The 23,487-nt window shown below is 50.5% G+C and overlaps 1 protein-coding gene across 2 annotated transcripts in view; it reads right to left on the reverse strand.

Annotated features, from left to right (window-relative positions):
- Positions 1-20,231, reverse strand: part of GDPD5 (glycerophosphodiester phosphodiesterase domain containing 5) — a 1,185,048-nt gene extending 1,164,817 nt beyond the window's left edge. For both annotated transcript variants that reach the window (XM_069640071.1, XM_069640072.1), the window contains exon 1: positions 19,810-20,231. The gene's annotated coding sequence lies outside the window, so the exon portion shown is untranslated. The remainder of the gene's footprint in view (positions 1-19,809) is intronic.
- Between the last annotated feature and the right edge of the window lie 3,256 nt (positions 20,232-23,487).

Raw genomic sequence — 23,487 nt, forward strand, 5'->3', positions numbered from 1 at the left:
CAAATGGCTAGAGAGGATTGCAGCAAACATGCACGAGGAGCGCCAGCAAGGACTTGAAAGCATGATTTTGCAAATCTTCCCTGCATTTAATTTGTTCCAAAGTGTCAAGATCTAAGTACAAAAAAAAAATATATAGTACTCTAACTTTAATGCCTGGGTAGTGGGCCAGGCCCTCTGCAAGAACACATGTCTATTTGGATCTACTTTTTGGGGCATGCGGCATGGCCAACACCCATGCCGCATGGATTGTGAAGACTGGCCATGGATGCAAGCCATGAGCACTGGCCATTGGTAACATTATGAGGGAATAGTAGATACTGAACTAGGATGCAGGCTAGGTGCAGTGGATAACGGGGGTGGTTTGGTGGGGCTGGGATCATGGTCGAGCCTCATGCCCTAGCAATTCAACCATTACTTGCATCCCCAGCATGCACTGCTGAAAACGACACACATCAGTATGCGTTGCAAAAAATATATTTGATAAAGGAGCTCTATAGTTATTTCATATATGTTGAACGAGGAATTATGAATAACATATACATTGCTGAAACACCACAAAACATTTTCTTTAATAAAATCCTATGAAATTCACTGAAAAAAAAAACATTCTTAAAGGCACATTATGGTTGCATGGTAAAATCGAAAAAACAAAGAAATGTGGCAGTTATGGTAAACTACGCAAACATAACTGGCACCATCAACATGCACTGCTGAGACTAACACCCAGGACAACAAAGATGGCCTCACGAATGGCATCATTGAAACCATTGACAAGCAATCATTTTTGCTAAAAATTGGCTAAATCACGATATAATTTACAAGTAATTCTCGAACACATGGAAAATTCCAACAGATGCTTGGTTACCAAAAGTAAGCGGGATATGCCGGCACTGCCACTCTAAAACACATGTTGATCTCATTGCAAACAATACGTCATAACTGCCATTTTAAACCATTTTTGTGATTATGTCTGAGAGAGCTGTACATGCAAGCCAGGCATGGCACATTGGTCATGCACCAGAACGACCTGCATGATTCTGATTCCTGCAGGCAGAGGCAGCAATCCTGTGAGTTGCTCTGTGTGATACCGACTCCTTCATAGATGCAAATGCTGTTACAGAAGCATCCTTCAAAGTTGCTAATTACTTGCCGATTTATTTTTTTACTTTTACAGATGTTGAAATTGTGAAGGGTGTAGTGACTTCTGTGTCCAGGTCTGTTGTAAGGGATTCTAAAAACCTGTCTTGAATGCATGTCTGCCATGTTAGGTGCACACGCTATGGCAAGGAGGGTTTCTGCAATGTGATTGCCTATGTCTGCAAGTCTTCCTTTTTTTTTTTTTATTTTATACATGAACTTACTGAGAGCAAAAGGTTGATCCTGTCTGACAGCATCCGAGTGATCTCGCCGTTTCAAGCTACACACTAGATTACTGAGCACTGGTGGGTGGCATGCAGCGTTAGCCAGCACATTGAATGTCTTGATTGATTTCCTAGATGTATGACCATTTTTAGGAAACATCTACTAATGAGAAAAGATGAAATAAAGATGTCTTGAAGTTATAATCTTGATAAATACATATGTTGTTCTTTTTTTATATAAAGAGCAAATAAACTTCCCAAATAAAATCTTGCTACAAATTCTCTTACTCATGCACATCACCACAGAAGCGCCTGCCTAGTGGTCATTAACTACAAGTACAGGGCTCACAATTAAGACTGGATAAGCAGGAGCTAAAAGCAGCTCCTGGGATCCAGCATTACCCAGGAGGCAGGTGCTACCACTTGTGAACGAGGAGCTAGAAGAAAGGTTCTGCAAATCTAACTTTTTTTCAATTATGTTTTATTATTTTTAAAGGTTTGTGAACAAATATAGGACAATTTTTTGTATGTACATATTGTAGAATAGATACACTCAGCTATATCTAACGTGTGCATAGGATGGAAACAAATCATTGTGTATATTATTTATGAGTATCTTATGGTTTAAATGTAGTATAGATATGTCCTAATTGTTATCTATATATTGTTCCAAACGCACAGAGTTAAATTCAGATAGGTGTGTTAATTCGGTCACTTGGCCGGGGGCGCCAAAAGTAGCTCCTGTTATATGTTGGTATCAGGATAACCAGGCTCTTCTAGGTTACAAGAAGGAGCTAAATAGCTCCCAGCTCCCCTCAATTTCTCACCCTGGAGTAGCTCTTGCTAGCCAATAAGGTTGGAGACTCAGACCCCTGGTCTAAAAGGATAGACCTAGAACAATGGGCACTGCCAAGAAGACCGATCACTACACTGAGAATAATAAGAGTTCGGCAAAGGAAAACAATCTCCGGTATACACTACTGAAGACAATGAAGGAATAGTGCACAGTCATGAAGGAGCCCGCCAAAAAGACACAAGATAACCTTTCCTTTGGCTCAGCCTGGCCGCATTTGATAACAAAACAGCCGGGAAAAGCAACAAGAAATTCTGCAGGTAAAATTCATATTACACAAACAGTTCCATTATAATTCAGCAGATATGTACATCAATTCCTTTGCACAAATCTAGGTGGCATTGGGGCAATGACCACCCCTTTGGGACCTGCCCCCACGCCCTGGGAGTGATACCAGGTGCCTGGAAACGCACAACCTGAAGTCTCCTGATCCTGACACTTTGGCCCTTACTGGTATGGAACCCTCTGGTGAGCGCCTGCCTGACAAATTCACTGTATGACCCAATTCCTGAGGACCACCCCTAGGAGCAAACCCAGTCGTTCAATAATCCTTTCAGAGCACCCCTATGCACCGGCACCTCCACCCCACTTACATAGCTGGATAGGGAGAGAGAGAGGGTGGGATCACAGTGCCCGTGACATCATCCTTGTCCGGGCAACTCAGAAGGGGATACGGCACTGTGGGAACAGCAAGGATGATTGAATGAACCCTTGCTGCTCCTAAAAAGATTACCACATTCTGGAGACCCTCGTACCCGACCCCCAAGCCCTCGAAACCTGTCTTCTGGGCACTGTGCTGCAGGGGCAGATGACATCACCCTTGTTGCCCGAGAAGTTTAGTTTAGTTTAGTTTATTTATTTGTACCGCGCACCGAACCCTGGGGTAGCTGGGCGCCGGAGACTTAAAAACAGTTACAGCATGGCAAAAATATACAGTACAGATTGTGATAAAACAACAACGGTGTAGTAGACCGGGTTACAGGTGGTCAACAGAGGCAAGCAGAGAGGAAGTGCATTAAGCGGCGTTTTTGTTGGAAAGCCATGTTTTTGTTTTGGCTCTAAAAGTCCAAAATGAGGGTTCTGCTCTAAGGTGTGGTGGCAAAGCGTTCCATAGTTTGGCAGCTAGGACCGGGAAGCTGGCGCCGCCTGCTTTTTTTAGAGAGAATTTGGGAACGGAGAGGCAGTGTGCGTATGGTGTTCTAGTTGGTCTAGTTGAGGTGTGATTGTGGAACTTGTCTGCCAGGTATTTGGGTGCGTCGTTAGAGCGGCATTTATGGACGATGACGAGGGATCTGAGGGAGATTCTGTCTCGTACTGGGAGCCAGTGAGCATCTTGTCTGAAGCTGGAGATGTGGGCGTTTCGTGGGATACTGCGGGCTGCTCTGATGGCATTATTTTGCAGTACCTGTAGTTTGTTCAGGTTGTGTTCTGATGAGCCAAGAAAGAGGGTGTTGCAGTAGTCAATTTTTGAGAGCACTAACGCTCTGGCTAGTGTAATGCAGCTAGAGGGTGATAGGAAAGGTTTGCAGGCGTTGATGAGCTTATTGGTGTAAGCTGTTGAAGAGGCAGTTGCGTTCACCTGTCTTTTGAGTGAGAGAGTGGAGTCTAGATAAACCCCGAGGGTTTTAATTTCTTTGGCTACTGTGATTAGGTTACCGTCAATGTTGATGGACGCGTAACGGGGGTCTAGTTTGTTTAGCCGCGGTTGGGAGCCGACAATGAGGAGCTCAGTTTTCTCATCGTTGAGGCATAGGCCGTGCTCTGCCATCCAGGCTTGGATCTCTAAATAAAGGTTGTTGATTTTGGTGGAGTCCTCGTCGTAGCACCCTGATAGGGTGATGAGAACCTGGGTATCGTCAGCATAGTTTGTGTAAGTGACACCTAGATTATCTAGGCGGTCAAACAATAGCTTTGTGAAGATATTGTATAGAGTCGGCGAGACGCACGAGCCTTGAGGAACGCCGCAGGTGATGGGGACAGGGAGTGCTGATGCCCCTGGGGAGAAGACCCGGGTGGTTCGGTTGGTTAGGAAGGACTGGATCCAGGCAGTCGCCTGGTTAGAGAAGGCCGCTGAGGTCCTCAGATGTTCTGTGAGGATCTGATGGTCGACGAGGTCGAAGGCAGCTGATAGATCTAGCAGTAGGAGAATGGCTAGATTACCCTTGTCCTTTGCCTCGTCCATCTGGATTTTTAGGTCCAGTAGGGCTGACTCTGTTCCATGCCTTGGCCTGAAGCCGGATTGTCTGAGACCCAGGAGATTGTTGTCTTCCAGGTGCTTCTGTATTTGCAGGTAGGCCACTCTGTCTAGGATCTTCAGGATGTAGGGAACGGTGGTGATTGGCCTGTAATTAGTTGGGTTATTGGGGTCTAGATTAGGTTTTTTTTAGAAGTGGCATGACCCAGGCCTCCTTGAGGCTACTGGGCACTGAGCTTGATTTGAAGGATGCATTGATGAGGGCTGTTATGAAGGGGGCCAGAGTGTTGGCGCCTTCTTGGATGATGGGGGCTGGGCATGAGTCCCCTTGGCATCTAGAGGGCTTGAGGCCCTTAATGATGCTTTCTACTTCTTTAGTGGAAACTGGTGAGAAGGAGAAGGGGGGGCAGGTAGGTGTTTTGGGGGTGGTGGGCGGAGGGCGGTTTGTTTTTTTGGATAGGCTGAGCTTTTTCTGTTCGATTTTGGATTGTAACATGGTGATTTTGTCTGCAAGGGCTTTTTGAATCCTCTCACACCAGTCTGCATCTTTCACGCAGGTTTCAGCCAGAGTGGGGGGGGATTCGAGTTCCCTAAGGATATTGAAGAGCTCTTTTGTTTTAGATTTGGCATTCTCAATTCTGTTATCGTATGTCTCTTTTTTGGCCTTAAGGATAGCAGTTTTGTAGGTGGTGGCTGCTATCGAGAGTTGAGTTTTGTTGGAAAGGTTGGGCGTTTTTCTCCAGGTGGCTTCTGTGGCTCGTTTGGAGTTTCGGAGGATTTTTAGCTCTGGTGTGAACCATTTGTTCATATGGGCTGCCGGTTTGGCTTTGGTGAGTTTGAGTGGGGCGATGGTGTCTATTGCTGATTCTAACGTTTTGTTGTAGAGGTCAGCGAGTTTCTCTGCATCTAGGTTGGCGTAGTTTGTAGGGGTACAGATATTGTCTATAAGTGGGCAGAGGTTTTGTAAAGTAATGTTGCGGTTGTTTCTGGTGAGGGTTTGGGGGATGGTAGGGGTTGGAAAGTTTGGTTGTGATTTCCCTTGAATGGAGAAGGAGATGGCGTGGTGGTCAGACCAAGCAGTTTGTTCGTTTTTTGTAATGGTCGTAGGGCAGTTGAGATCCGCTAGCCAGTCCAGGGTCCTGCCTTTGTTGTGGGTAGGGTCTGTGATTCTGAGCTTGAACCCTAGTTGGGAGATGGTGCTTTCCAGGGAGAGCGCATTGGTATCGTTTGGGTCGCCGAGACCGAGGTTGAGGTCGCCAAGAAGGATAATTTGAGATCCTGTTTTGGTGTTGGTGGTCAAGAGGTCAGATATCTCTTCCTCAAATGTGGTGATGGGGCCTGGAGGTCTGTAAAGGAGGTGTAATAGTATGGTTTGTGTGGCAGAGAGTTGGAGCTTAGCTGACAGAAGTTCTGCAGATCGGAAGCTAGGCGGCGGGATTAATCTAAGTCCAAGGGATGTTTTAGCGATGAAGGCTACTCCTCCTCCTTTGCCTGTGTCCCGGTCTTTCCTTAGTATTGAATAACCTTCTGGGATGGCGAGGGATAAGGCTGGGCCTGCTGCTTGGTGCAGCCAAGTTTCCGTGATAGCCAGGAAGTGTAGATTGTTGACAGAGATGAAGTCTGCGATATCTAGCGCATGGGCGACCAGGGAGCGGGCATTGATAAGGGCGCCCTTGATTAGTGGTTGTTCAGATGTACTCAAGGAGGCTGATTGGGTGATGTTCAAAGTTTGAGTGGAGTTTGCTTGACTGTGTGCGGGATGAGAGGAGTGTTTTTTGGCGAGTGTTTTAGGGGTTATGAACCGAGAGCCGAGTCTCAGGTTTCTGTCTTTTAATGTGCATGGGTTCCAAGGAGTGGGTGGATTTGCTGGACCTTTGCTGGGTCTGTGGTGGGTTCTGGCGCCAAGTCTAGAGTTCCGATCGGAGGGAATGAGGGTAGTGTTACGGGAGTTAGTTGGGTTAGCTAATGTGGAGGTGTTGTGGTCGATGGTATGGCATGATGCTCTCATGTTGATGGGGTTCTGCTTATGGACAGCTAGGTGAGTATTTGCTGCGACATGCAGAGCGTGTGCATGTCTATGGGTGGGATGGGCGGACTTGGTATCCGGGGGGAAGGCTGGTGTAGTGGGCAGGAATGGTGTAGGGCAGGTGATCGGGTGGTGTCTTGGGCAGGCGGGTCTGACTAAACCATTATTGTGGGCTAGGTAACTGTTGCCAGTGCAGGGTATGTTACCTTGCATGACACAGAAAGGGAACATGATTGCAGTCAGGTAGGGTAACATGCTAGGGCTGAGGTGAAGTGCAGAGGGGTGGTGTGTAAGGGGCATTGGCGGTATAGGTGGGGCGCAGCACAATGCGAATGAGGTCTAGGCGACCAGAGGGCACAACACAATGCATGTGGGGTCTAGGCGACCATAAGGCACAACACAATGCAGGTGGGGTCTAGGCGACCTTAGGGCACAACACAATGCAGGTGGGGTCTAGGCGACCATAAGGCACAACACAATGCAGGTGGGGTCTAGGTGACCTTAGGGCACAACACAATGCAGGTGGGGTCTAGGCGACCTTAGGGCACAACACAATGCAGGTGGGGTCTAGGCGACCTTAGGGCACAACACAATGCAGGTGGGGTCTAGGCGACCTTAGGGCACAACACAATGCAGGTGGGGTCTAGGCGACCTTAGGGCACAACACAATGCAGGTGGGGTCTAGGCGACCTTAGGGCACAACACAATGCGAGTGGGGACCGGGCGCCTAGGTGCTAAAATGCCTGTACTATTAAAGAGGTGGCAGCAGTAATGCATAGAGGTGGCGGAGTTGGAAGCATGAGCGTATGTAGCAAACAGTTAAAGAACCGAGTTCAAATGTTTATGGGTACGGAGTAGCAGAGGACATACCAGAAAGCACAATGGTATAGACTAAGGGTATTCCTACTACTCACATAAGATTAGGGTCCGTGGCCCCTGGCTCCTGATGCTCCAAACAGGCTCTCAACAGGCCTTTGAGCTGGCCGCCGGCGTGATCCGCCTGCCGGCGGTTACAGCTGATGATAACGAGGCTCCGCCTCGGTTTCAGCCCGCGCTGCGCCCGGCATGCGCGAGTCAGGCGGCGTGTGGGGACAGGGTCAGGCAGGCCCTGTCCGTGTTCCTCTCCTCTTGGTTCCTCTGCTGGGCTGGGGTGCTGGGGGGGCTCCTGCCCTCGCCCCACGATGAGGAATAGTGGAGTGAGGGGGTGAGCAGGCTCTCAACAGGCCTTAGAGTGGCCTTTGAGCTGGCCGCCGGCGTGATCCGCCTGCCGGCGGTTACAGCTGATGATAACGAGGCTCCGCCTCGGTTTCAGCCCGCGCTGCGCCCGGCATGCGCGAGTCAGGCGGCGTGTGGGGACAGGGTCAGGCAGGCCCTGTCCGTGTTCCTCTCCTCTTGGTTCCTCTGCTGGGCTGGGGTGCTGGGGGGGCTCCTGCCCTCGCCCCACGATGAGGAATAGTGGAGTGAGGGGGTGAGCAGGCTCTCAACAGGCCTTAGAGTGGCCTTTGAGCTGGCCGCCGGCGTGATCCGCCTGCCGGCGGTTACAGCTGATGATAACGAGGCTCCGCCTCGGTTTCAGCCCGCGCTGCGCCCGGCATGCGCGAGTCAGGCGGCGTGTGGGGACAGGGTCAGGCAGGCCCTGTCCGTGTTCCTCTCCTCTTGGTTCCTCTGCTGGGCTGGGGTGCTGGGGGGGCTCCTGCCCTCGCCCCACGATGAGGAATAGTGGAGTGAGGGGGTGACTAACACGCCAGGCCTGTCCCCACTTGCCCAACCATATTGCTCCGACAGCTTGCTCGGGCTTGCCAAGAAACTCCACTGAGGGAGTGGTTAAATAACCCACGATCAGACAAACCTCCCCATGGAGAGACCAGCAGGTCGAAACACGTGTTGGCAAGCACCAGAATTTTCAAAAAGAATAATTTAGGATAAGTTCACGAAGCATTTGGTTTGTTGTGACTAAACATTCGGAAGTAAAAATGGTTCCAATAAAGACTATGCATCATGCGATTTCCTGGTTAACTATTCAAGGTAAACCGAGCGGCGGGCGCAAATACAAGCCAGACGTGTAGAAATGACCACATTTAACTCACAATGTTTTGAATATTGCTATATCTTTACAAGAAGCATGCAGATACACAGGAAAAGGGACCATTAAAACGGGTATTATCTACTCGAACCTGAACCAAAAACACCCATCGCTTGTGGACTCTGCAGCGGGACAGTGCAGAGTGCCAGTGAGCCACGCGACTAGGCTACTGTACTATGCGATTATACTTTGGCTAACAGCCACCATAATAGTTTCAGAGCACTGATGCTGGTCCATGGAGTGGGCCTTTGGCACTGCTGGTATTCAAACTTTGTTATTGACTAAAAATATTGCTGCCAAGCCCCCCTCGAGTAAAAACATTGTTACTGGGCCCCCAAAAATGCCATATCCATTACATTTTCTATTATAAGCAGTCACTGTAATTAATTTTTGAAGAGCCTCGTGCCCCCCCTGAACATCATCCATCGCCCCCCCCCCCGGGGGGCAGCCCCACAGTTTTAAGACCACAGGCTTAGGGTGACCAGATTTTCAAGATGAAAACTCGAGACGACCAACAACATAAAAGAAGGACCACAACCTTTACAGCCAGTCCACCAACCCTGCACTCCACCTCTTCAAATCTCTCCCATCTCCCCCCACCCTCCACATCCAACAGCATTTCCAGCAGTGCTCTGCATATAAATTGCCTCTTTTGACGGGCAATCAACCGAGGAAGCAACAGCTCCAACAGCTACTCCGTTCATAAGGCCCGTTGAGGACCCCAGCTGTGGACACACAGGACCTGCACAGACCACATACGGGAACCACCAGGGCCAAGACCCAACCAATACCCTAGCCTGGATAAAGACCCACGAGGTCGAAACACAGGTCGGCTGACCACAATTGGGACTACGGGTCCACACTCAAATTGATAAATAAACCTGCACTTGTCAAAACGCAGAGCGTGGAGAATCTACTTTCTCAAAATGTTTAAAACTGCGAGGTAGCCAGGAAAACCCCCCTATCCAATCACACAAGGAGGTGTGGGCTTCCCCTCAACCATAACCTGTGACCTTGCACCACCATCTAGAGCAGCACTAAATAGCCGGAGTTTAGGGCAGGACGGTTCCAACTCTAGTACCCAATCTCGCTTCTAACAAAAAAGAACTTTCGCTCCAGTACATGTGACAGGGCTTGCTGTCCATTCATTTGACAAATGGTATCAGTGGCACAAATCAATGTAATACTTAGACTAGTACCTGCAAGGTTGGGGGTTCGAGCCCAACCAACCACGGCAACATTTGCAGTGTAGTATAAACCCACCATGGCAAAATTCTCAGTGTAGTAGAAGGTGTATTTAGTTTATGATTGATGCCCACCCTCCCTTTACTCAAAACCACTCTCGAGACGGGGACGACAAAGAGCCAAATTCCGGCACTGTCACGGCAAAACCGGGACGTCTGGACGCCCTAAACTGTGGGCTAGAAGTGACAACGGTGGTGGGTGTGATTCCGAGTCATTTTGGAAACACTACACCCGGGCCCACCCGGATGGGAGGCCCGGGGCCGTAAGCTGGGAGGTGGGGGGTTTGTGCTAAGTCCGGTGGGGCAGTGCCTTTTGGCGCTGCCCCACTTAGCATGCACATGGTGGGGTCGGGCTGCTGGGTCCCTTTACAATGGGAACCCAGACAGCGCGTCTCCAAGACAGGAGGGTGAGGTGAGAGAGGCAGGCGACAACCGGCAGTCGCTGCCCCCTGTCACCTTGCCCTCCATACTTCAAAGGCCCCCCCTTCCCATCCTGCGGATGCTGAGCGGGGGGCCTTTTGAAGTTCAAAGAAGGGGCCGCCTTGCCCCCAGGCCGAATTTTGCCTTTATCTGGCGGGGGCAAGGTGGCCCCTTCTCATGCTTCCTCCCCGTCAGCCACGAACAGCAGCAGGACGGCTGCAGGTCCGGGGAAAAGGATCGCCTTGCCTTCGCATTTCACGGATCTCGAACATCTAGAGCCCGGGGAGGTCGGCTCAGCAGTGAGCAGCTACAGACGGAGCTCGAGCACAACACAAGAAGTGAGCAGGCTTGCAGCAGCAGAGCCTCTGTAGCACCGCAAGCAGAGCGTCAGCCTCGGGCATACAAGGACATTGGTTCGAGCCCCGGAGAGAGCGCTAGAATTTATATTTTGCCAAACAATTTTTAAATTTCTCTCCGGCTCTGGGAGGACACTGGAATCAAAGAAGGCAGGCTCCGAAGAGCTCGAGGAGGTCTGCACAGCAGTGAACGGCCGCACACGGAGCTAGCAGAGCCCAAAGAAGGCAGGTCCTCGAGCACAACACAAGGAGTGAGCAGGCTTGCAGCAGCAGAGCCTCCATAGCACTGCAAGGAGAGCGTCAGTCTGTCAGTCTCAAGCTTACAAGGGCATTGGTTCGAGCCCCAGGAATTATATTTGGGCAAAAAAATTTTAATTTCTCTCCACAGAGGTCAGCCGGAATTCCCAGACGCACATATCTGCAGACCTGCACTAGAAGGAGACTGAGTCAGAGCCCCAGCATTTTACCTCGCCCGAGAACTACAATAAGGGGGGGAGAGGACCCTGACCCACACAGCAAGTTGGGAAACACTAGGACAACCCATTACCAACCAGCACGCAGAGACCCAAACAGGCAAGAGATGGCCAACGCCTTATCCCTGAAAGACACATTACTCCTGGAATGGGCCAAAGCAGCGGAAGCCGTTCATGGCATGGATGTGGTGCAGGAAAGAATGGCTGAGCTCGCATCCACCAGTCTTAATGAGGATGACGCAGATGCCCTGGAAGAGGAGGTCGATGGCGAGGAGGAGCCAGCAGAAAGGGAGCAGCCAGCTAGGAAGAAGCAGCGCCTTGACGTCCGCAGCATGCCCGCCTCTTCAGACACCCACCCAGGCACCAAAAGAAAAGCAAAATCAGGTACTGTGAAAAGCAATGATTTGGGGCCTATGCTTGAACAATTTTTAAAATGGCATAAGGGTGCGGGTGCTGGGAAAAAGAGGAGGCACAGGGATGACTCGAGCAGCTCCAGCAGCGAGAGTGACAGCACAGAGTCGGAATCGGGGGGCGAGGAGGACCAGGGCCACCTCAAAGCATGGGTTGGGCCTAGCCATGATGTACCGTCTCCAACCCCTCATATGACTAAATATGGGAGGCGCACTGCCGGCAAAAGTGTAAATAGAAGCCTAAAGAAGACCTTTGCATGGCACATTGAGCGGAAAATTAAGAGAAAGATATGGAAAAAGCAATTTATTGACATTTTCTGCCTATTGGAATATGAAGAATTAGGTTTTGGCATTTCAAAAAGGGATAAGAAAGAGGAAGAAAAAGCGAGAGAAAAGAGGCCCACCCTGGAAAAGAATATTCAGAATTGGGAGGCCTCTTTTCAAATCCTGTCAACCATCCTCTTAAAAAAATTCCCAGAAGAGGGCACCGCATTGATTGCCTACCACCATAGAATCCTAGAGATCCACAATACCTTTGGGCAGAAATCATGGCTGAACTACGACAGGGAGTTCAGGAAGGAGATGCAGAGATTCCCTGACCTAGGCTGGGAAGAGGAAGACCCCAAACTGTATATTTCCCATGCCTTAAAAGAAAACTCAGCTCAGTGTGCTCAGAATAATAAGGACCAAGAGCAGCAAAAGCAACAGAAGGGATAGAAACAGGCAGCATAACCAGCATAGGTCACAACAAGACAGTGCAAATGCCAACAAAAACAAACTCCCGTTTCGAAGACCGCCCCCAAGGGGGCAAAAAGTGGGGCAGAATTAGGGCAGTTTGGCAACCGCAGCACGGGGGGCAAAGGGAGCACCCCGGGGACCTGCCGGTATTGCAACAGAGGGTCATGCAACAAGGGCACTGAGTGCAGATACAAGCACCAATACAGCACATGCAATGGTGACCACAGCAGCAACGACTGCACAAAAGCCTCTCCTTCCAGGCCCAGCCCAAAAGTCTCAGAGGGTAAAAACATGTATTAGTTATAAAATGGGGGCCTCACCAAAAAAATGGACCAACTAATAAAAATGTTAGAGAACTACCCTGACCCTGTAGCTAGATAATTCTTGGGTCAGGGCTTCAAGGATGGATTTCAGATCCCATTCAAAGGCCAGGGATCTCCCACTATACCCAAAACCAAAAATCTGCTTCTTCCCCAGCCAACATAATAAGAGAATAAAGTGGTAAAGAGCCAAACCTAGGGAGGATTGAGGGTCCCTTCCAACTCCCTCCTTTCATTGAGTTTTTATGCTTCCCCCTGGCCATTGTGCCCAAAAAACAGCAGGTGGAGTTTAGGACGATCCACCATTTATCTCACTCACCCGGAAGCTCTTTCAATGTTGGCATCCTTGCCACTGAGGCTACTGTCTCTTACAGCGGCGTGCAGGATGCGGTTGACCTAGTAAAACTGTCAGGTAGACACGCTCTCATGGCGAAAGCCGACACTAGGTCAGCATTCAGGCTGCCGCCTGTGCACAAGAACACCTACCAGTGGCTGTGTTTCCATTTTGACAACAAATTCTGTTTTGATAAACGCCCCCCCCCTCCCCCAATGGGCTGCGCCATCGCGTGTGCCTACTTTGAACAGTTCAGTTCTTTCCTACAAAGGGTACTCCAACAGGCCACGCCTAGAGCCAGAACGGTACACTATCTAGATGATTTCTTCTTCACTGGCCCAGCAGGGTCTCCCATATGCAGCGCATCCATTAAGTTATTCAGTGAAACCAGGCAGGCATTAGGGGTTCCACTGGCGCCTGAGAAGACGGTAGGACCCACCACCACCCTGTCATTCTTAGGCATAGAGATTGACTCTTCCAAGAGGGAATGCTGCCTACCTATAGACAAAATAGAGGACCTTCTAAAGACAATAAGGTTGATGACAGGCAGGGAATAGGCGACGCTGCGGGAAATACAGTCCCTTGCTGGGAAGCTCAATTTTGCTACCAGAATCATGTTCCTAGGCCGGATCTTTAACAGGAACGTGGAACTAAAAATGAGGGTGGGTTACTAAGCCACACCACCACATCAGATTGGGCAAAGAAATAACACTAGACATGGCCATATGGGAATCATTTCTTAACAATTTTAATGGCCAGGTGATATGGCGCAAAACCATGAATGGAGCAGACAAAAGGTCCTTGTTCACAGATGCGGCTGGCAGCAAATGATTTGGGGTATGTTTTGGTAACAAGTGGTGCGCTGAGCACTGGCCTCCCTGCTGGCAGAGGAGGGGCTGGTCCAGGAACATCACACTGCTAGAGATATTCCCCATAATGGATGGCACTCTATTTAAGGGGGGACTTGTGGGCCAGCACAGAACTGGTCACACGGTCAGACAACATGGCGGTTGTACACATGTTAAACAAGGGTGCTGCCTCCTGCTTCTGGTGCTAAAAGTGTTGAGAGAAATGACAAAAAGTCACCCTGGAAAATAACATGGTAATAATTGGGCGGCACATTGCAGGCAAAGATAATAAGGCCGCTGACGCTCTGTCCCGTTTTTCAGTTCTCCACTTGCAAGGCACTAAACCCACAGGCAGAAGCCAGGAGGACAGCAGTTCCAGAAGAGGTTTAGGCCACCATGGACACATCCAAGGCAACCCCCGCCAGCCAGCCGGTCCCAGCTCTCCCATCTGGCAGCAGTTTCATATTACACTAGATTAGCGGTGGCACCCGACCCCACCCACGGCGCACTAACCAGATATGCTCTCAACGGTTGGTCCAAAATGGAAGGGGTCAAGACAGACACCAGGCGCCCCCTCAATTTTGCTAAATTACAAAATTCTGCTAGACACCCTCCCTGCAGTATGCAACAATGCCTACGAGAGCTCACTATTTAGAGCCGCCTTCACACTCAACTACTCTGGGGCGTTCAGGATCAGCGAGATAGCCTCCAAAAACACAGGATCAGAGGTAGGGCTGTGAAACTGTGTAGGCCCAAAACTGACCAATTAGGAAAAGGGAGGATCATCAACCCGTACTACATTGAGGGAACAGAATATTGCCCCATCTGCATCTCCAGGGCCTTCACGAACAAGCGCCCCAGCCGGGGGGGGGGGCAATTATTCACACACAAAATTGGGTCTGCCCTTAGTAGATTCCAGGTGAGGTCTGTCCTCAGGAAGACTATAATAGCTATAGGATGGAATCCTACTGTGTTTGGATCCCACTCCTTCAGGAAAGGAGCAGCCACTTCAGCCTGGATGGGGGGTTGCAAGAGAAAGCCATAAAAGGGAGTGGGGGTTGGAATCGGGGGCTTACAAAAGATACATCAGGAAATACTTGATTTAATATTATCTTCCCCCCCCCCTCCCCCCCGATTATCTCCTCATCATCCACCCATTTCGGGGGCAATGACTTGCCTCAGCTGGGCAGGACGTTTTTCTGGCTTAAATCGGCACCTCCCTCAGATCCCTGGCATGCATGCTAAGACTTCGAACAGAAGTGAAGAGGTCAGAAATCATCCCTCGCCAACAGTGGCATGAGGCAGAGTGCAGCAAAGCCATGGAGATTTCTAAGCGCAAACTGAACAAAGCCGTGGCCAATTTCTGCTTTTGATCAGGCCTCAAATTTATTAAACATGGGATCTCGGGACACAACCAGGCCATGTTCTGCAATGACAGGGTTCACCTGTCCATTGAAGGTATGGACATTTCACCAGGAATATTTTCTGGACCCTGGCAGCCAGAGGCTGTACTTAATTTATAATCTCTTATTTTGGGGGGACCTGGGAGACGCCGGTCAGCATCCCCTCAGGGTGGCGGCGGGGATCAGCCTCGAGCGGGCCCCTAATTGGGATTAGGGCCCCCCGCTCACCTGTTCCCTCTGTCCCCAAAATATAGTATTGTTATCCTTATGTGATGTTATGGCTGGTTTTTCCTTGCACCATGGCTGGTACTAAAATAAAGCTTGTGGCCAAAGTTTTTTCCACCTCACATCCTGGTCGTCAGTCTCCTCATTCCTGCAACTGTCATTCTGTATTGCCTGTCTTGTCACACTTGTCATCCATCCGTGTCACCCGCATGCCACTCCCCAGCACAAAAACACTTCCAGGCTTATACACCCGGGCCCACCCGGATGGGAGGCCCGGGGCCGTAAGCTGGGAGGTGGGGGGTTTGTGCTAAGTCCGGTGGGGCAGTGCCTTTTGGCGCTGCCCCACTTAGCATGCACATGGTGGGGTCGGGCTGCTGGGTCCCTTTACAATGGGAACCCAGACAGCGCGTCTCCAAGACAGGAGGGTGAGGTGAGAGGGGCAGGCGACAACCGGCAGTCGCTGCCCCCTGTCACCTTGCCCTCCATACTTCAAAGGCCCCCCCTTCCCATCCTGCGGATGCTGAGCGGGGGGCCTTTTGAAGTTCAAAGAAGGGGCCGCCTTGCCCCCAGGCCGAATTTTGCCTTTATCTGGCGGGGGCAAGGTGGCCCCTTCTCATGCTTCCTCCCCGTCAGCCACGAACAGCAGCAGGACGGCTGCAGGTCTAAAAAACCATCCCTCCCACCCTACAAATAACCGTAAGGAAAAGCTATAGCGAGGGCCAGGTAGAAAATGGAACACAATCATAGCATTAGGGGAGGCTAAAACGCCTCACTTCAAAAAATAATCATAAAAATTCAACTCCAAGAAGGGCCTTCTTAAAATACCGGGGGGTCTTTTTGTCTATTAGTTAATATTCCAGGAAAATACAGTTATAGAAGACACAGACGCTCAGAATCCACCAGAGAACATCAATACAGGTGGGAGCCCTAGGGGTATAACAAAAGTGAAAAGGAGAGAGGAACTTGAGCAGAAACATGTACTAGTAAGCCTCAAGTATCCACCTCCATGCATGCAAAAGGGGGGGGTCTCACCACAAGTGGATCAGGAGCAGGGTAAGTTCCTAGTAAGGCTCCGGAACCCACCCCCTCACAATTTTGTTTATGCAAGATAAGCGCACTGGGGTACGCAAGTGGATCGTGGACGGGGGAAGTTCCCAGCTAAGCCCTTAGAACCCACCCCAGCAGCGAAATAGTACAACACAAGCACTGAAGGGGTCTCACAACACAAGTGGATCGGGAGCAAGGAACATTCTAGTAAGGCTCTCTTTTTGAACCCATTCCAGCTGTAAAAACAAGCAGCCTTAAGCGCTGATGGGGTCTCACAACGCAAGTGGATCAGGAGCAGGGCAAAAACCTAGTAAGGCTCTTTGAACCCACCCCGGCTGTAAAAACAAGCAGCTTCAAGCGCTGAGGGGGTTTCATAATGCAAGTGGATCGGGAGCTGGGTAAAAACCCAGTAAGGCTCTTTGAACCCACCCCTGCTGTAAAAACAAGCAGCGCTAAGCGCTGAGGGGGTCTCACAAGGCAAGTGGATCGGGAGCAGGGTAAAAACCTAGTAAGGCTCTTTGAACCCACCCCGGCGGTAAAAACAAGCAGCTTTAAGCGCTGAGGGGGTTTCACAAATGCAAGTGGATCGGGAGCTGGTTAAAAATCCAGTAAGGCTCTTTGAACCCACCCCGGCTGTAAAAACAAGCAGCTTTAAGCGCTGAGGGGTCTCACAATGCAAGTGGAACGGGAGCAGGGAAAAAACCCAGTAAGGCTCGTTGAACCCATCCCGGCAGTAAAAACAAGCAGCGCGAAGTGCTGAGGGGGTCTCACAATGCAAGTGGATTGGGAGCAGGGAAAAAACCCAGTAAGGCTCTTTGAACCCACCCCGGCTGTACGACAAGAAGCCTAATGCGCAGAAGGGGTCTAGTAGCACAAGTGGATCTGGAGCAGGGAAGACCCTAGTAAGGCTCCTAGAACCCACCCCCGAGGAAACAACTCGCCCGCAAACGGAGCATGGGGGCTTCAAAAACTCAAGTGGATCATGTGTGGAGAAAGTGCCAAATTCATCTCCAAAGAGTGGACCAAGAGGCTAAAACGCCTCCATCTGTGGAAAAGTACAAAGCACATGAGCAAATAAATCAAAATGGCTCCAAGAACACATCCCGCGGAGGATCAAGTGAAAGGCTTCACAACGCGGGGTTTTGTTCTATCAAGAAATAGGGATCAAGAGCCATAACTTCAGCGAAAATCACCCTGTGAGCAAGAGAGGGCGCAAGTGCTAAACCTGGTCAGGTTGGACATCAGTAAAAGGCACACAAGCGCACATCTCCCCACCTCACTTGGAAAGGACAAGAGAAAGCAGGATGAACCTGCTCCAAAGACAAGCAATTATGAACATGTCACAGCTCACACGCTGTGGCCAAACAATTGTCACAAGCTTTCATATGAATGGCGGCGGGGATCAGCCTCGAGCGGGCCCCTAATTGGGATTAGGGCCCCCCGCTCACCTGTTCCCTCTGTCCCCAAAATATAGTATTGTTATCCTTATGTGATGTTATGGCTGGTTTTTCTTTTGCACCATGGCTTGTACTAAAATAAAGCTTGTGGCCAAAGTTTTTTCCACCTCACATCCTGGTCGTCAGTCTCCTCATTCCTGCAACTGTCATTCTGTATTGCCTGTCTTGTCACACTTGTCATCCATCCGTGTCACCCGCATGCCACTCCCCAGCACAAAAACACTTCCAGGCTTACAGCACTGGCATTTTACAAAACGAATGGCTGGACTGCCAAAAAACCATTCAGAACGCGTGAAACGAGCCAGTCCTGTGCTGTAAAGCCACCGGCGGGCTGAAAAACAATGGCATGGAACAGCATCCCGGGTGAACCTTCGCATTGGCCCAAGCAGCTCGATCCGTTACTTTAAGTAGCTAACCCTGGGACCAGCCACAAGGCCACCTCCCCCCGTCACCTGGACGCAGAAATAAGCATCTTACACTTTAAGCGCGTTGCATCACAGCCGATCGAGATGTTATGCACCAGTGAACGGTTAACGTCAGGGGTCCGGTGAACCCCGCGAGGGAAACGAGCTTGGTCACAGATCACAGCAATTGAAGAGATGATACATGAAAACCAGGGAAGACAAGCCAGTGGCACCAGGCGCTAGATGAGCCCGCAGAAAGGATCAGTAGGTGGCACTGAGCCGCAGGATTTCTATGCCCGCAGCGGTAACATTTTCAGTGGCACCGAAAAAGTACCCTGTGCGTACACACACATATATATACAAAAGAGAGAATGTATGCAGCACGAGTGCTTTGATCCGCTCAGTGTCAACAAAACAGGGCATCGGGCAGTGCTTAATTTGTAAAAAAAAATATATATATGTGCCAGCGCCCATATATTTTCTAGCACTCCTGTGGCACAGCGGGTGGGCAGTTCCCCACCACTGCTGCCACCACCCATAGCTGCTCCCCACAGTGTTGACATATTTGGGCTTAGACTACAGCACGCCCCGGCTCATTGTGTTTGATGGATGCACGATCACTGCTTCTTAATTAAAGTGAGTTTGAGACAAGTGCCAGGGCTGAGCCCTGGCAAACACCTCCACAAATTAAGCACTGGCAGCACGTGCCCTGTGCGCACTAAGCTGCACACACGGACAGCGGGCAAAAGAAAGTGCTAGCCTACACCGCGTAGCGTAAAACCGGGTACGCCTGCACCCCATGAGCACTAGCTTGTTATCTGTATGCGCCAACCTGTTCTGGATAACAGGTACCATATGTGCACAACATGTACTATGTGTGGACAGAATGTGAACAATGTAAAGCAGGTGGCTTGCATGTGTACTGACCTTCTCAATGCAACATGGTGTACCTACCTCGTGCATCCACCTCTTCTATGCATACACCTCACGCGGGCAGAAAGTACCCCGAGTGCACCAACTTGCTCAGTGCACCTATAAAACATAGCAGGTGCGGTGCCGTGCGTACACTCTGCCCCAGCATGCATGCATGCGAACGCAATTAGTCTGTTGCGTGAACTAAGCGGCCCAACCCATGCGTTCAGTAAGACAGCAGAGACCCCCCCCCCCTTGTGCACAAACGTGCTCAATGCAGTAGCATAAGGGGACAGGAGCCGGGACCTTGGCTGCACCAACCTTCGGCATACCCGTGTGCATGCCATCCCTGGATATATGCACCTGCTAAGTAAACATGAATTGGCAGTAGGTACCCAGTGTGGACACTAACCTGGTCAGTGAAGTAATAACACCACGATGCATGCAAGCAACGGGACACACACACACACAGACAGCAGGTGCCCCAGCTATTCCTAGAGCCACATTCAGCCATGATTTCAGCACCCTGACAAGAACATAGTTTAAGTACCAACAATGCGATGGGTCTGCAAGTATCTTTTTGGCACTGACTGAGCGTTGGAACACAATAGAGCTGGGGTGCGGTGGTGTCTACCGCCCCTTGAAACCAGGCACAGAAACGCAGGGAATTCACCTGCCATTGAAACAGGTCTGGCACTCACCTTCAGCGTCGTTGCCCCTCTACAGCAGCCTCCTGTGCATCCACCCCCGGAGCCGAACCACCACAAAACGCAAACAATCCTCTCACAAAGCAGGTGAACTCCCCCAGTCCAATCTCGCAAGTTACAGCCCGGTGGATAGACAGCAAAGAGAGACTTCCGCAGATAGCGGTCCTTTAATGCGGACAGCCACCTCCTTGACCTCCAGAGGAGCCCTCAGCTCACCGGGACTGAGGGGGTACATCCACGGTTCCAGGGTGCTGCCAGGGTCCGATGATGGCTGGTGCCTCTCGTGCGTCAACGCCTCTCGCAGCAGCAACTGAAGCCCCGGGGGTGTGGTGGCCACGGCGAGTGACAGGGCGCAAGCGGGGGCTCTGGGTCTGCCGCTGGAGCCGCTCCTCCCCGGGTAACCTCAGTGAAGGGGGCGGGGCGCTGCCTCTGGCCTGGGGATAGAAAGGCCACGCCCAGCGCCGCCTCTTCATTCACACAAAGCGCGTCTGGCCCCACCCACTGAAGGGCCAGCTCAAAGCAAAGCGCCATCACTCCAGTATAGACACGCCTCTAGTCCCGGTTCTGCCCAATGAATGCGAGGCAGGCGGGTACCGCGCCCACCCTATTAGCATAGCCACCTCTCTTATCTCGGTTTCGGCCAATGAAATCCCTGCCCCGATTGGCCGAACCTATTTATTAGCATAGCCGCGCTTGTTAGTCAGGACGACCTTCTTAACCCAGTCCTGCTCAGCAAAGCCCCACACCCGCCCTCAAAAGCATGTCCCTTCCCCGAAACAGGCACCCGCAGCAGTTCTAGAGCGGCCTTACCAGAAGTAGGTGTCTGAGCTCTGCTAGGGTTCAGAATTATTATAGATATTGATTGACACGGATATTTGTAACAGTAAAACCGCAAAATGATCGTATAGAAAAGCTCATTTTGGTAATGTAAAAATATTAACAAGAGGGCTATGTGCAGGGGCGGAGCCAGAAAACATTTTGAGGGAAATATATGGCAATTTTGAAAGCTAGTAGTGAGTGGGGCAATTAAACCTATTGATATACCCCTTCCTCCATTCCAGGAGGCTGAATAGATATTACAACTTCCTTGACTCCATTAGATGCATCTTTTACCCCAACTCAAGTGCTATATAGTTAAACAAAATAATGCTAATTGTGATGTGTGAAGTGTGATGTCTGACCCTCCCATATGTATTACCATTTTAAGGGGCTGTGTCCCTCCCACGTGTATTGCCCTTTTAAGATGGCACTGGCCCAAGCTAATAAAAGGAGCCCCTGCAGGCGCGTGCAGCGGAACGGCTGCAGACTCCAACTATGGAACTCCTGTTGTCCCCGTCTCTCATTGTGGACCTGCAGGCCTACATTGTGTGTGATCAGGGTCCTGTGTCCTTGGCCTGCAGGGCCCATGCTGTGTGATCCCGGCCCTGCAGGTCCCTGCTGGCCTGGGCCCCCGAGACCAGCCTGGTGCCCTGGCTCCAGCACAGGCACCCACCATCCAGGATGCTACCGGCATCCACGGTGCTCTGGCACCCGGGCTGTGCCCCACAGCCCTGCAGGGCCTGGCCCTGCAACTACCTACAAGTCCTGGTGACTGTGGCACACCAGCATGACGCTGGGCCCCCCAGCACCAGTGAGGCCGGCTGCATGACCGCCGTTGGCCCCACAATACTAATTATTAGAGGCGTGTGCCATCTATCAGGTGAGCCCAGCAGTTACGCCTTTAGCTTCATCATAGGGGTCGTTTGTTTGTTTATTTTATTTATATGGCGCTCCAGACCCGGAGGTAAGAGGGCGCTTAGGTAAGCAGTTACAGGATATCACTGGGCAGGCTTCTGTCCTCTGCGTCTGTACGTTTGCTGCTGTCACAGTTGTGTTAATGACTTTGAAAAAGTAAATAGACACTCTCTGAGGTGAGAAATTTGACAGGCTCTTGGCAGAGACCCTGTCTGGGTGTCACAGTAGAGTGATGCCTTCTGGTTTAAAGCATGCTACATAAATGAGGAATAGCGGGCTGCAGTAGGCGGTTGCACTTCCAGAGAGTTCTGGAGTACGTAGATGGTCATCTTGTATTATAGTGAGCGATGACGTCGCCCGTCACCTGCTTTGTATGGCCTTTGTGTGTGCTGGCGTTTGCTCAACTGGAGCCATGTGATGCCAAATGTCAATACATCACATCACTCCAAAAGTTCAAAATACATTGCAGATTGTCTTTGATGTCCGCTACCTTTATGTAGTGGCTCTCATATCTAGCGGCTGAGTTTGTAGTCCTTCAACATTGCAGGTGGCCTCCTCTCTCGTAGACGGTGTTAGCGGGGTTCATTTTCGTTGTAGTTGCCCTTTGTTGGAACTGATGTTTCTGACTGTGTTCTCACTTCATCTGCTCTTTGTGTTATTGTTGCTAATGATATCTGGGCTGAGTCTTCTGTTTGTAGCTTTTCCGCCATGTTGGGCTCTCCTTAATACACCTCCAAGCTTTTCCTTGGGTCAGAGCGCTTTCCATAATAGTTCTTCGAGTTCCTTGAAATAAGTTGCTTTCCAGGTGAAGTGGGAGAATGTAAGAAAATACTCCCACCAATCCCCTCACAGCCCTGGCCTAGAGGATCGCGGCCCAGACATCCGCCACGAGAGGAGTTTGCCTATCTACCAGACGACCAAATACCCTGGTACAGGAACATACGGATGTGCCCACCAGCCTGCCCACCAGCCTGCCCTGCCGACGCCTGCGGCATGGATGAACTCGACTGAACCATTCAACAGTAAATGAACACATCGTTAGAGATGCCATGACGACCTAGCCAACGGTCAGCACACCCGTGCAAACATGCACACTGGACACTCCCACACCAATCCACACAAAGAACATATCCAGTGCTATGACGTAGGTGACGGGCACACCCACTGACGTGCATCTTTATTATTTTCACATAGCTTTTTCAAAATGCAGAAACGCAAGACGCACAACAAACTCATCTAAAATGCTTGCTGACGCTTCTCCTAATCCATACATTGCAATGAGAAATATAACCGGTCAAGTGGCACAGCGAGTAGAGCGCTCGCTTTGACATCCGTGCAGAGCCTGTTCACGCAGGTTCGAATCCCGGCAGGGCCAAACTCAGCCTTTCATCCTTCCGAGGTCGATAAATGGGCACCACACACCGTGGGTAATAATAAGCAGCGCTCAGATACCTGAGGGTTCGTAGCGCTATATAAATGCCTAATTATTATTATTATTATTATTATTATTTATAACGAAGACATGATACTGGGGATAAAGCAACATGACACCGTAACTTAAAGCGCCATGCATCAAACATCCCTACCTATGCACCAGGCCCAAGTAGGCCGCAAGCAAGAGCCTCCATGAACATTGAACGAGCAAGAGTACAATTGCTGACCCTGCAGAATGAGCCTGGCGAGAACAGACAGTCAAGGGCACAATGTTGCAAACTCGCATGCCAGAAGCCGAAGCCAAGGCCACACCTGCAAACCAAGCCAGGCACACAGTGGAAAATGCAATATTAAATGTGCAGAATTCTGCCTCAACCACAGTCTCTCCTCACATGACCAAGCCGAACCTGACAGGATGCCAGGCCCAGGAGGAGGGAGGCGCCTGGATCCCACGTTTGAGACACAGACAGCAACAATTAAGCGACTCAATGGACATCTGCGACA

The sequence above is a fragment of the Ambystoma mexicanum genome, chromosome 7q, assembly GCF_040938575.1.
Source record: "Ambystoma mexicanum isolate Mex_15411 chromosome 7q, UKY_AmexF1_1, whole genome shotgun sequence".
Classification (NCBI taxonomy): domain Eukaryota; kingdom Metazoa; phylum Chordata; class Amphibia; order Caudata; family Ambystomatidae; genus Ambystoma; species Ambystoma mexicanum.